This window comes from Squalius cephalus (genome assembly GCF_949319135.1).
Source record: "Squalius cephalus genome assembly, chromosome: 2".
Taxonomy (NCBI): domain Eukaryota; kingdom Metazoa; phylum Chordata; class Actinopteri; order Cypriniformes; family Leuciscidae; genus Squalius; species Squalius cephalus.
This window is the reverse complement of record NC_137123.1, coordinates 11470148-11484442: the sequence shown is the minus strand read 5'-3', so window position 1 is coordinate 11484442 and position 14295 is coordinate 11470148. Positions and strand designations below refer to the sequence as shown.

At 36.7% G+C, this 14295-nt stretch overlaps 1 long non-coding RNA gene across 1 annotated transcript; it reads right to left on the bottom strand.

The window, feature by feature from the left end:
* Positions 1–12102: 12102 nt before the first annotated feature.
* Positions 12103–13830, bottom strand: LOC307152870. Its single transcript, XR_013820075.1, has 4 exons — positions 13562–13830; positions 12437–12514; positions 12292–12313; positions 12103–12187 (listed from the first exon to the last, which is right to left on the bottom strand). It is a non-coding gene; the product is annotated as an uncharacterized lncRNA (long non-coding RNA).
* Positions 13831–14295: the final 465 nt, after the last annotated feature.

Genomic DNA, 14295 nt, shown 5'->3' with positions numbered 1-14295 from the left:
CTACAAAAACTAATGTAAATGGTTTCAACAATAAAATAAAAACAAAATTGTATCATGTTTTAGTACAATGTTTACACTATGTTTACTCAATGCAGTGCACAGATTTGAGACTCAGAGTTTTAAGCAATCACTTGTGCTTTGGTAGTTTAAATTTGTGGCACGTTATTCTCTTCGTATTAAAATAATGTATTAACTATATTTTGGGTATTGTAATGAGATCGAAGTGATTTTCATTCAATAGATTCTTCATACAGCATGCATTGTACGAAAGCATAAAATATAAGATAAATACCATGAGGTTAACTGATTTTTTTATATATTGGGCGACCAATGGGCCAGTGGGTGATCTGTTGATTCAAAGCTGTTCTACTGCATTCAAAACCTTCTCAAATGTTTTTTAACCTCACTCTTCATTTCTTACAATGTCAAGCCACAGTATGTCAATGTGACGTCAGGAAGATGTTGGACTCCAACTAATCCAACGTCAGTCAGACGTCATATTTTGATTGAAAATGAAAGTTGTGTTGACGTTTAAACCCAATGCTTATTTGACGTCAAGCTCCAACGTCAGATAGACGTTGAAATTTGGTTGGAATAAGCAAAAAAGGATAAAATGCATGGCAGCACATTAAATCTGTGAAGATCTCAGCAGAGGAGGATTGAACAACTCCACAAACAGCATGCTTCACGTATTACTAACTAGATTGAGTTATTTCTATTCTTGAGAATTAAAATAGTTTTTTTTTTGTTGTTGATGATGTTTTATTGAAAATATTAGTTTGGTTTGAGTGTTAACAGTGTTTACATTATTTTTTTCCTCTGGCTGTTGTATCTGTTTGTTTTGGCAAGAAAAGCAAGAGAAAATGTGATCAGATGATATTGTCTACTTGATGATAAAAATATAATCATCATATAGTGGTATATTTTACTGATGTTTGAGTTGGAGTAATTTTGGATTATTATTTTTAATTTTTTATAATTTTTTGGTATTATTACAGCAAGGCTTTGATTCATTGTCCATTAAACATTTTGAACTCCAGCATCTTCTTCTTCTTCTTCTTCTTCTTGTTATTGGCTGCTCACTCCTTAGGAGTATTACCGCCACCTACTGTACAGTCTACATGGGTGATGCATCTGTATATTCTTTTTTACTTTTTTTTCTTTGTGGATGTAATGCCTCACCCACCTTCTGCTGGTGCTGCGTGTTCAGCTCCTCCAACGTCCGCCCTGGGCTTCTCAATCTTCAAGGTGGGCAGAAGCATCACAATCCCCATACATTATATCCTATTCTCTAATCCTGAATTCTTCAAAAAGGTTAAAACAGCCCCATATATCTGAGAATCTCTCAATCCCCAATGACATTTACTGGTCTATCCTTTATTATTAAATGGGTGGTTGATTCTGATTTCACTTTTTCTAACTTTAGTTAGTGTGTATTGTTGCTGTTTGAGCATAAACAACATCTGCAAAGTTACGACGCTCAAAGTTCAAAGCAAAGGGAGATATTTGACGTAAAAGGACACAATCTGTTGAAGCTGCAGCTCATTTGCATTTAAAGGGACAGACACAAAACAGTGCCTTTTTGCTCACCCTCAAAATGTGACAATTTTAACATTCTATATAAAAATATCTGTGGGGTATTTTGAGCTAAAACTTCATATACACACTTTGGGGACATCAAAGACATATTTTACATCTTGTGAAAAGGGCATTATACCACTCCTTTAAATAAACTACTGTACTTCAGTGATCATCATATTTGTTACATTTAAAAAAAAATACATGCTCTACTGTTTCTAAAACATCACATTCATCATGCATACCATTTTCATTCTTCCCCATTATTGCAAGTGTTGAATTTAATCCCGTGTGTCCTAATCTTGATCTAGAGATCATTAGTTCTTCCTTTCCCGGACCTTCCATAACACTGCTCTTTTCTTGTAGACATTATATTTTCAGAGGTGGGTAATCCAGGGGCCAAAGAGTAAAAGTCCTGCCATATGTTTATTCCACCCATAAACTCAGTCAGCTGATTTCACTAATTAGTTCTCTCTCCTGCTGAATTAGCAAATCCAGGTGATTGGAATAAAATACTGAGGAGGACTTTTACTTTCTGAACCTGGACTTTACACCTCTGCATAGCAATGCCACATGTCAGCCAAGAGTAAAGAAATAAACCAGAACTGGACCTTATCGTAGCCAAAATAATCTGTGTATATTAAATATGGAGTAATTTCAGACACAGCCTCAGGTGAAATCAACTGAAGAGAAAAGAAGACATTAAATCTGTGAAGATCACAAACAGCATTACCAGCTTCACTTATTACTAACCAGACTGACTTTATTTCTGTCAGACGTCTACAGAAGTTTTATTGAGAATTAACAGAGGTTTAACTCTAATGTGTTTCATTTGAAATCACCATAAGAGTGAATAGTGTTTCCATTAGTTGGGCTCTTAACTCTTATTATACCTTTTGTCTTTTTTGGCTGCTATGACAGTGTGTTTGTCAAACACATTTGCAGCAGCAAAGAAAGCTAAAGTGAAATGAGATCAGGTGATGATGGTTACCTGTTGATGGTTTTATAATCATCATGAAATAGACTGATTTACTGAGGTTTTTATAATCTAACAAATATATTGTTCCATTAATATTTTCACATCACAAACCCTGTGTTACTGCAGCATGAGATCCAGAAATATAACGATTGGTTTAAATCTTTTAACAAACATGAAATTAAAAAATTAGCCTTTGCTGACACACACAGATATCAACAATCAGCGTATGAATCTCAACAATGGTGACAATCACAAATATTTAGATAAACAGATAAATTCAGAACATCACTGAAAAGCTACTAATTCACAACAAAACCAACAGCAAAAAAATAAAAGCAAATATTTAGAATCAAACAAAATTATAGGTCAATTCATCTGCATAATTTATCCATGTTGCAATGCATGCTGGGAGTTTTGTATTATGCTGGTACCCAGCATGCATTGCAGCAAAGTACTTTTGATTGTCACCATTGTTGAGATTCATACGCTGATTGTTGATGTCTGTGTGTGTCATATTAAACTGACTTTTTTGTGCTCATGTCTGTTAAAGTCTTCTAACTTACTGTTATAATATTGCTGGATCTAATGCTGCAGTAACACAGGGTTTGTGTTGTGAAAAAATATTAATATGATAACAAAATTGTTAGATTCAAAAGACATCAGTGAATCAGTCTATTTCATGATGATTATAAAACCATCAACAGGTAACCATCATCACCTGATCTCAGTTCACTTTAGCTTTCTTTGCTGCTGCAAATGTGTTTGACAAACACACTGTCACAGTGGCCAAAAGAGACAAAAGGTATAATAAGAGTTAAGAGCCCAACTAATGGAAACACTAATCACTCTTATGGTGATTTCAAATGAAACACATTAGAGTTAAACCTCTGTTAATTCTCCATAATAACTTCTGTAGACGTCAGTCTGACGTAAGTCAGTCTGGTTAGTAATAAGTGAAGCTGGTAAAGCTGTTTGAGTTGTTTAATCCTCCTCTGCTGAGATCTTCACAGATTTAATGTCTTCTTTTCTCTTCAGTTGATTTCATCTGAGGCTGTGTCTGAAATTACTCCATATTTAATATACACAGATTATTTTGGCTACGATAATGTCCAGTTCTGGTTTATTTCTTTACTCTTGGCTGACATGTGGCATTGCTATGCAGAGGTGTAAAGTCCAGGTTCAGAAAGTAAAAGTCCTCCTCAGTATTTTGTTCCAATCACCTGGATTTGCTAATTCAGCAGGAGAGAGAACTAATTAGTGAAATCAGCTGACTGAGTTTATGGGTGGAATGAACATATGGCAAGGACTTTTACTCTTTGGCCCTGGATTACCCACCTCTGTATATTTTTAAGAGCTGACAATGAAACTCCAGCATCTAGTAGACTCACATTCTGGGAGCCATAGATGAGTTTTGTATGATGCACCCAAAATGCATTGCAGAATGAAGCATGCCACCATTATTGAGATCCATACGCTGATTATTTAATGTCTGCGTGCATGTTTAGAACAATCACAGGACTCTTATAATCAATAATGTGAAAATAATAACATGATGTCTAAACAAAAGAAAAGACACATAATGTCAAGAATATATTCAATTTATCAAAGACATCTGAAAGCAATTTCTCTTGGAGTTCTTACCATACCTAAACTTGTGTTGAAAATGCAAGAGTCAAACTGCAAAACTAAAGCAAACACTGATTTCAGACAAACTGTTTAGTAGTGATCTGGTAATAATTATACTGCCGTGCATTTAACCTTTTTCTTTGTGTATGCTTATTTCAACCTAAATTCGACGTCTGTCTAACGTTGGAGCTTGATGTTAAACAAACGTTTGATTTAGACATCATACGTTGGATCATGACCCGACTTTCATTTTCAACCAAAATCCAACGTCTGACCGACATTTGAGTCTACATCCTGTGCCTGCTGGGGGAACATGACCTGTCAGATAAGGAGGAGGGCGTTCTAACAAGGTCTATAGTGCGCCTCAAGGTCAGAGGTGAGGTTTACTGCACAGCGCAACCAGCTGACCTCAGTTACACTAAAACCAATCACCCATCACTAAATACATTCAGTACCAGTTCTCAGTGATGTGTGTTGGGTCCCCGCTCTGATAACAGTAACTTTCTCAAATGTTTACAAAACAAGCAGGAACCCAGTGTGCCTGTATCTTTCTCTATTGCTGTTCTATTACAAGATAGAAAGTCTAAGGCCTTCAATAGCCGTACAGCAAACCCAACTAATCTGGTACACGTCAAACTAATATTGCTGTGGGGAAAAGTAAGACTGTTAAGTTAGCACTTTTAAACATTCAGTCACTTAAAAATAAATCACTTCTAGTCAACGACTTAATAACCACAAACAACCTGGATTTTATGCTTCTAAATGAAACCTGGCTAGAAGACATCTGCAGTGCACATTTACATTTATTCATTTAGCTGACGCTTTTATCCAAAGCGACTTACAATTGCTATATATGTCAGAGGTCGCACGCCTCTTGAGCAACTAGGGGTTAAGTGTCTTGCTCAGGGACACATGTCTCACAGTGGATTCGAACCCGGGTCTCTCACACCAAAGGCATGTGTCTTATCCATTGCGCCACACCACCCCCAGTGCAACAATCCTCAATGAAGCAGCCCCCCCTAACTTTAATTTTATGAGTGTCTGCAGAGCTGTTAAGAGAGGTGGGGGTCTAGCTGCTCTTTTTAAAGATATCTATCAATGTAAGCAAATATCATTTGGGAATTACCCGTCTTTCGAATATCTGGGTATTGTGTTAAAAGGTGCTCCACGCATTTTACTTTTCATTATTTACAGGCCTCCAAAATACTCTCCAGCCTTTGCTGAGGACTTTACAGAACTGTTATCAGCAATTACCTCAGAGTTTGACTGTTTTGCCATTGCTGGAGATTTTAACATCCACATAGATAGTGCAGAAAACAATATGGCAAAAGAAATCAAAAGTGTTTTAAAAACTTTTGATCTGACTCAGCATGTACATGGACCCACACACAATCGTGGACACACTCTAGATTTACTTATCAGTAAGGGTCTAAACTATTCATTGATTGTTATTAAGGATGTAGCACTGTCTGATCATTTCTGTATTTTCTTTGATATATTGATCTCTCCTGCCACTGAAGCTAGATCTGTGTCTGTCAAGAAGAGATGCTTAAATGAGAACACTAGTGTACTATTTATGAAGGCTATATCCTTAACACCAAGCATATCTGCAGACTCTGTTGATTTTCTCCTTGATTCTTTTAACTCAAAAGTTAAAGGTATAATTGATGATATTGTCCCTGTTAAAGTCAGGAAGAAGAGTGGCAGACAAAAAGCACCTTGGAGAAACTCAACAGCAGTGCAAAATATGAAAAGACAATGCAGAAAAGCAGAGCGCATGTGGCGGAAGACTAAACTTGTAGTCCATTATAACATCTACAAAGACAGCCTTCATGCTTTCAATATGGAACTAGGCAAAGCTAGACAGACTTTCTTCTCAAATATTATAAACAGCAATTTAAACAACACACGCACTCTTTTTGCTACTGTAGAGAGACTGACAAACCCCCCAAGCCAGATTCCCAGTGAAATGCTCTCAGAGAACAAGTGCAGTGAGTTTGCCTCTTTCTTCTCTGAGAAAATCAATAATATCAGAAAGGTGATCAGCACATCCTTGAGTTGCACTGAGGTCAGTCAGATCAAACCACCTGAGAAAGTAGTTACTATGTCTGATTTCAAAGAAATTGATGGCAAAATTTTGGAAGAAACTGTACAGCACCTTAAAACATCAACATGCAACACACTTCCCACATCATTTTTCAAAAGTGTGTTAAACAGTTTAGAAGCAGATCTTCTAGAAGTGGTAAATGCTTCACTTCTCTCTGGGAGTTTTCCAAACTCCCTGAAAACTGCAGTTGTCAAGCCCCTCCTGAAAAAGAACAATCTGGATAAGACCATATTAAGCAACTACCCAGATAGCAACATTGTTTCGGCCCGGATCCGGCCCACATCTGGCACTTGTGGAATACGGATCTGGCCCACATGCAGCGTGGAATGACGGCCCTTGTGTGGCCCACTCCTGTTTGCCAGATCTGGGCCAGAAGCAGGCCATAGCAATGCCACATGTCAGCCAAGAGCAAGGAAATAAACCAGAACTGAACCTTATCTGAGCCACAAAGTCTGTGTATATTAAATATAGAGTCATCTCAGCCTTAATAAGCCTGTTAACAAGCAGAATCACTGAAAGAAAGAAGAGAACAGAAAAAGAGACGAGCAGAAACACAAGAACTACAACTGACTTCAGACACAGTCTAAGATGAAATCAACTGAAGAGAAAAGAAGACATTAAATCTGTGAAGATCTCAGCAGAGGAGGATTAAACAACTCCACAAACAGCATTACCAGCTTCACTTATTACTAACCAGACTGACTTTATTTCTGTCAGACGTCTACAAAAGTTTTTATTGAGAATTAACAGAGGTTTAATTCTAATGTTTCATTTAAAGTCACCATAAGAGTGATTAGTGTCTCCATTAGTTGGGCTCTTAACTCTTAGTATATCTTACCTTTTAGTCTTTTTTGGCTGCTGTGACAGTGTGTTTGTCAAACACATTTGCAGCTGCAAAGAAAGCTAAAGTGAAACGAGATCAGGTGATGATGGTTACCTGTTGATGGTTTTGTAATCATCATGAAATAACCTGATTCACTGATGTTTTTGGAATCTAACAATTGTGTTGATCCATTAATACTTTCACATCACAAACCCTGTGTTACTGCAGTATGAGATCTAGCAATATAATAACAATCAGTTAGAAGACTTTATCAAACATGAGCACAAAAAGTCTGTTTAATATGACACACACAGACATCAACAATCAGCGTATGAATCTCAACAATGGTGGCAATCAAAAGTACTTTGCTGCAATGCATGCTGGGTACCAGCATAGTGCAAAATTCCCAGCATGCATTGCAACATGAATAAATTATGCAGCTGAATTGTCCTATAATTTTGTTTGATTCTAAATATTTGCTTTTATTTTTTTGCTGTTGTTTTTGTTGTGAATTAATAGCTTTTCAGTGATGAATTAATCTGTTTATCTGAATATTTGTGATTGTCACCATTGTTGAGATGCATACGCTGATTGTTGATATCTGTGTGTGTCAGCATAAGCTAATCTTTTGATCTCATGTTTGTTAAAAGCTTTAAACTGATTGTTATAATAGTGCTAGATCTCATACTGCAGTAACACAGGGTTTGTGATGTGAAAGCATTAATGGATCAACACAATTGTTAGATTCCAAAAACATCAGTGAATCAAGTTATTTCATGATGATTATAAAACCATCAACAGGTAACCATGATCACCTGATCTCGTTTCACTTTAGCTTTCTTTGCTGCTGCAAATGTGTTTGACAAACACACTGTCACAGCAGCCAAAAAAGACTAAGAGGTAAGATATACTAAGAGTTAAGAGCCCAACTAATGGAAACACTAATCACTCTTATGGTGACTTTAAATGAAACACATTAGAGTTAAACCTTTGTTAATTCTCAATAAAAACTTTTGTAGACGTCTGACAGAAATAAAGTCAGTCTGGTCAGTAATAAGTGAAGCTGGTAATGCTGTTTGTGGAGTTGTTTGATCCTCTGCTGAGATCTTCACAGATTTAATGTCTTCTTTTCTCTTCAGTTGATTTCATCTTAGACTGTGGCTGAAGTCAGTTGTAGTTCTTGTGTTTCTGCTTGTCTCTTTTTCTGTTCTCTTCTTTCCTTCAGTGATTCTGCTTGTTAACAGGCTTATTAAGGCTGAGATGACTCTATATGTAATATACACAGATTTTGTGGCTCAGATAAGGTCCAGTTCTGGTTTATTTCTTTGCTCTTGGCTGACATGTGGCATTGCTATGGCCTGCTTCTGGCCCAGATCTGGCAAACAGTAGTGGGCCACACAAGGGCCGTCATTCCACGCTGCATGTGGGCCAGATCCGTATTCTACAAGTGCCAGATGTGGGCCGGATCTGGGCCGAAACAATGTTGCTATCTGGGTATAGGCTCAAATCTTCTCAAATCTTCCTTTCATAGGCAAGATCATTGAAAAAGTTGTCTTCAACCAGCTGAACAAATTCTTATGCTCGAATGGATACTTTGACAATTTTCAATCTGGTTTCTGACCGCACCACAGCACAGAGACAGCGCTCATAAAGATAATAAACGATATTCGCTTAAATACTGATTCAGGCAAATTATCAGTGCTGGTACTACTCGACCTCAGTGCTGCATTTGACACTGTCGATCATAACATACTTCTTGACAGGCTGGAAAACTGGGTGGGGCTTTCTGGGATAGTCCTAAAATGGTTCAGGTCATACTTAGATGGGAGAGGTTATTATGTGAGTATAGGAGACCATAAGTCTGAGTGGACATCCATGACATGCGGAGTCCCTCAAGGCTCAATTCTTGCGCCACTCCTGTTCAACCTGTATATGCTCCCAATGAGCCAAATAATGAGAAAGAACCAAATTGCTTACCACAGCTATGCAGACGACACACAGATCTACATAGCCCTATCGCCTAATGACTACAGCCCCATTGACTCCCTGTGCCAATGCATTGACGAAGTCAACAGTTGGATGTGTCAAAACTTTCTTCAATTAAACAAAGACAAAACTGAAGTCATTGCGTTTGGAAACAAAGATGAAGTTCTCAAGGTGAACGCATACCTTCACTCTAGGGGTCAAACAACTAAAAATCAAGTCAGGAATCTCGGTGTGACACTAGAGTCAGACCTTAGTTTCAGTAGTCATGTCAAAGCAATAACTAAATCAGCATACTGTCATCTGAAAAATATTGCAAGAATTAGATGCTTTGTTTCCAGACAAGACTTAGAGAAACTTGTGCATGCTTTCATCACCAGCAGGGTGGATTATTGTAACGGACTCCTCACTGGCCTTCCCAAAAAGACCATAAGACAGTTGCAGCTCATACAAAACGCTACCGCCAGGATTCTGAGCAGAACCAGAACATATGAACATATCACACCAGTCCTCAGGTCTTTACACTGGCTCCCAGTTAAATTTAGGATTGATTTTAAAGTATTATTACTGGTATATAAATCATTCAATGGTCTAGGACCTCAATACATTGCAGATATGCTCACTGAATATAAACCCAACAGATCACTCAGATCACTAGGATCATATCAGCTAGAAATACCAAGGGTTCACTCTAAGCATGGCGAGTCCGCTTTTAGCTATTATGCCAGCCGCAGCTGGAACCAGCTTCCAGAGGAGATCAGATGTGCTCCTACTGTAATCACATTCAAATCCAGACTCAAAACACTTCTGTTTAACTATGCATTTACTGAATGAGCACTGTGCCAATGTTCGTCCAACTGTAATGTACTGTACTGTACTGTATTTTATTTTATTTTTTTTTCTAAACTGTTTTAATTATTCTTATTTCTTTTTATTATTTTAATTTCTTCTATGTAAAGCACTTTGAATTGCCATTGTGTATGAAATGTGCCATATAAATAAACTTGCCTTGCATTGCCAATGCCTACTAACACAGGTATTGGTGGTATATTGATGTAATGAACTCTCCAGTGCACCATCCTGATCTTACAACTATGGTGCACAAGAATTCCTGAAAAGCCTGTTGGGAAAAACCTGATATGGCAAAAGTGATCCTGATCCATTAATCACAAAGCATAACGACGCAACAGTTTGGCAGGTGCTATTCATGCTTTTGACCAGCAGATGGCCACAGCATACACCATGTCAAAATGCTTCCAGCATAGAAGTGAAAGTAAAGCACTTGAATCAATAATAGAAACAGGACAAAGCACATCATATGTACAACAATGTGAGTTTGATAATGTAAGCGTTTCAAAAGAATATGTGAAATAGATACACAGTGGCAGCCCTTACGGAAAGAAAATATAATAATAGATCAACTTTAGAGGAAGAGAAGCTACAAGTTAAGGTTTAGTTTAGATTGTAACTGTGGCATGGCAAAATGTAAATATAAGTTAAATTTGAGTTGATGAGTTAGAAATTACAACAATTGTACACACTCAGGGTGCCTCAGCCAAAAATTATACTTCTGCATTCATGTCGTTGCGCCACTGCCCTGTGTGTGTCTAAATATATAAAACTATGCAGGCCAGCGTGAGGGAATCAGCGGCTTCAGTTTCAATGGCTCTGCAGCAAGGAGAGATAGAGAGAAATTACACCACTAGTTTATTGCAGTTTATGAGAGTTATCGGTACGCTAGAATCTGCCTGCACAAACACCGGGACAGGCAATATTTGCTCTTTAACAGGTTAATCAGGTAAACAACACAGAAGAGTGACACAAGAACGCACTCTCGCTCCAGAACCAGAAGCATTCAGTTGAAAAGAGAGAGACGCAAGAGACGAAATCATCATTAACTGTTGGAAAAGCAACAGACATGGCAGACCAGTGTCTTCCCGGTGTAATTGAGGCGACTGGAGTTTTAAGTGCCATTGAATCAAGGTTGAAACTTAACATTGACTTTTCATCAGGTTTGCACCCTGAATTAATGTTATTTAAGTTTCAACCTTGATTCAATGTTGGTCTGCTATCAGGGAAACGACCCGAAACATAGAGCGAAACAGAAGTCAGCAGTCGAAAGCCTCATCTAGGGTGCAGTCGCCAAGCTTGCGTCTGTGAAAATGTATTTCCGCTATTATATCATCTTCTACAAGGGTCATTTATTCATTTATAAATAATCTGCAGTCTATGTATTGACAGTGCTGATGTTGCAGAGTTGTATAGAATTGTTGTGAATTGTAGAGATTGTTTTGAAAACCTGGTAGAGAAACTGTTTAATTAAGGCTGAGCTTTCATTTCTTCTGTTTTGAGTTTGTATGCGTTACAGTTTTCAAGAAAAGTGTCTTGACATTTGGGAAAAACTAAAATAATTAAATATTAAACATTCTCACCTGCTTTGGACAGATGTTGTTCTGTTGTTTCTTCTGGCCCCATATTCTTCTTGTTGTCTTCTTATCCCAGTTTCTCTTAAAGCTGCCTTCAGCAAGATGTTTTTTATCATATTCACTGAAACCAACACTTTGCTCCGACAGAACAACCTAAATCAGCCGGTTTTAGAAAAAACCTGCGCTTCTACCTCCACCTGGAGCCTGTTATTTTTTTTAACAAAAATCCACCGCTCCCGGTTCTTCTATGCAGTTTAATTTATTCTGAGAGGAAATCTGAGAGGACGTTCACAGTTTAATGCATACGAAATTGCTGGCAAATATGATTTGCCAATATTCAGACAGCTGCAATTGCATGAGAACTAAGTGATGGGAAATTGTGTAATAGTGCTGCCATTGAAGGAAAAGTTACAGCACAACAGTGTATACGCTGCTATTCTTATATACCAGATATTAAATAGTTTTAATGTCATTCTATAGCTCACACTGAATAATGTTTTTTTTTTCTAGCTATACATCAAGCATTTTTTTTACAGCTATACATCAAGCATTTTTGAGCAAAAGATAACAATGTTATTGTCAGACATCTTTATGCTGAACATAGAGGTCTATCAAGTGGTGTGTGTTCAGCTTCAAATGCTGGATTCAGCATTTCCTCTTGAGTTCTGCAAGAAAACATGGCGGAGTAAAATTTATCCAAGGTTAATTGTAATCTAAATCATCTAAATCAGTGAAACTGGCAAGAAAATTTTAAGTAAACACAATTTACCTCGATCTCACTGCCTTTTTATCTACAACCAAATTTAAAAAGGAAAAATAAAACATTTAAAATATATATATTTTTCTCTTTGGAATAATAATTATTACTTTTTTTTAGATTTGATAAATCCTTCAAAACTTCACACTATACTCACTCATTCTGCAACAAAAACAGCCACAAAACACTGAGATGACAACAGATGCCGAAAGAGCAATGTGAAAATGGACAAGACCTGAGGAAAAATATAAAAAGATTTTAAAATTTAAAGTATTCTTTTTATATAAACATTTATATATTTTTTTATTTCCTGATATTTCTTCCCTTTAAAAATAACAGAGTTAAGATTATGCATTTGGAAAGGATTCATTTTATTAAGGAAAGAGCAAGTTTTGTTGAGCAAGTGGGAGTCATTTACTAATTTGATGGGCAAATTTCCAGATTGTGTAAGTGCATCTCAGTTGCTGTAATACTTGTACTCAGATATCTTCTTTCCTTGTTTGTTTGTTTTATTGTCCTTATTATGTTAGTGTGTAAATAAATAAATAATGGGTTCATTTAATAATATTTTTGACCATTGGGTTCATACATCATATAGAATAATGTTAATTAAAAACCTCAAAATATTTTAAATGTAATGGAAATTGTTTGTGTTAATGATTCAGAATTAAATCAGTTAATATAAATGTATTAGTATGCGTATTAAATAAATATGAAAACATACTCTAATGGGGTTGAAATAGAGGCTTAGGGTAAAAATAAAGGTTCCTTATTGCCATTGATGGTTCCATAAAGAACCTTTAACATCCATTAAACCTTTCCATTACACAAAAGATGCTTTAAAATGTTCTTCAGATTATTAAAATGTTCTTCACACTAATAAAAAATGGTTCATGTAAGAACTTTGACAGAAATTATCTTTGGGAAGCCACAAAAAATGGTTCTTCTATATGGCATTGCAGCAAAAACAAAAAACAAAAAAAACAACTTTTAGAACTTTAATTTTTTATGAGTTTAGTAACAATCCAAAAAAAAAAAAAAAAAAAAAAAAAATTTGGTTATTTCCAAGGCTGCATATTCATGATTAGGAATATAAGATGGTTGGTAGGAATATAGACCCATGGTTGGTAGGGTGAATATTTCTAGGATATGATATTTTAAAATGAGTAAATAACCAATCCTTTTCAAATTAAATTGTAAAAATTCACACACTGTTAAGACCAACATGCTCTCATTATACACCATATCTGTGGGGCACAACTGAAAGGTGTGAACTCCTTACTTGCGCACATCAATGGAAAGGAAGACTCCCACATGCCATCAGCTCTGCAGGTGAACTCAGTAAAGCCCAGAAGCAAACGTCCAGGTGGACACTGTACTCTACAGGCAGATCTGAAGCTGTCATGTCCTTCAGTGCAGTTCATCATTTCACCACCAAACAAAAGAACGGGAAAACACTCCACTGCAAGCGGAAGACAACTCAATCTTGCATGCATATATTGATATCTATTAAGAGATATATCAGTGCAAACACAGAATCCTACTATTGAAATATATTGTACCTGCACATGAAGGTGGAGGAGCGTTCCATGCACCTGATGAACTGCATTTGAGCTCAGATGTGCCGCCCAGCTTATAACCACCAGCACAGGAAAACTTACAGTTTGAGTTGAGGGAACGATTCCCATACAGACCGGAGCATCAGAGAAGGCATGTTTAAGGAATGTCGTAAGTAAAGATTTTCGTAATGTAAACTATTTAGGATTACACAGTTTTATCCATTTAACTTTGTTTTTTTCCCCACTCATTTAAATTACAATATATTTGACTTCATACATAGATATTTCACCACTTTACGTTTGTTTAAATACTGTTAGTTCTGACCTGTTTCACACCGTGCCCCAGAGAAACCTGGCTTACATACACAGGTGAAGTTGTTGACTTGTTCTTTACAGAGCTCATTATTACTGCATGAATTGTTTAGACATTGTGCTGAAAGAAAAAAAAATATAGATT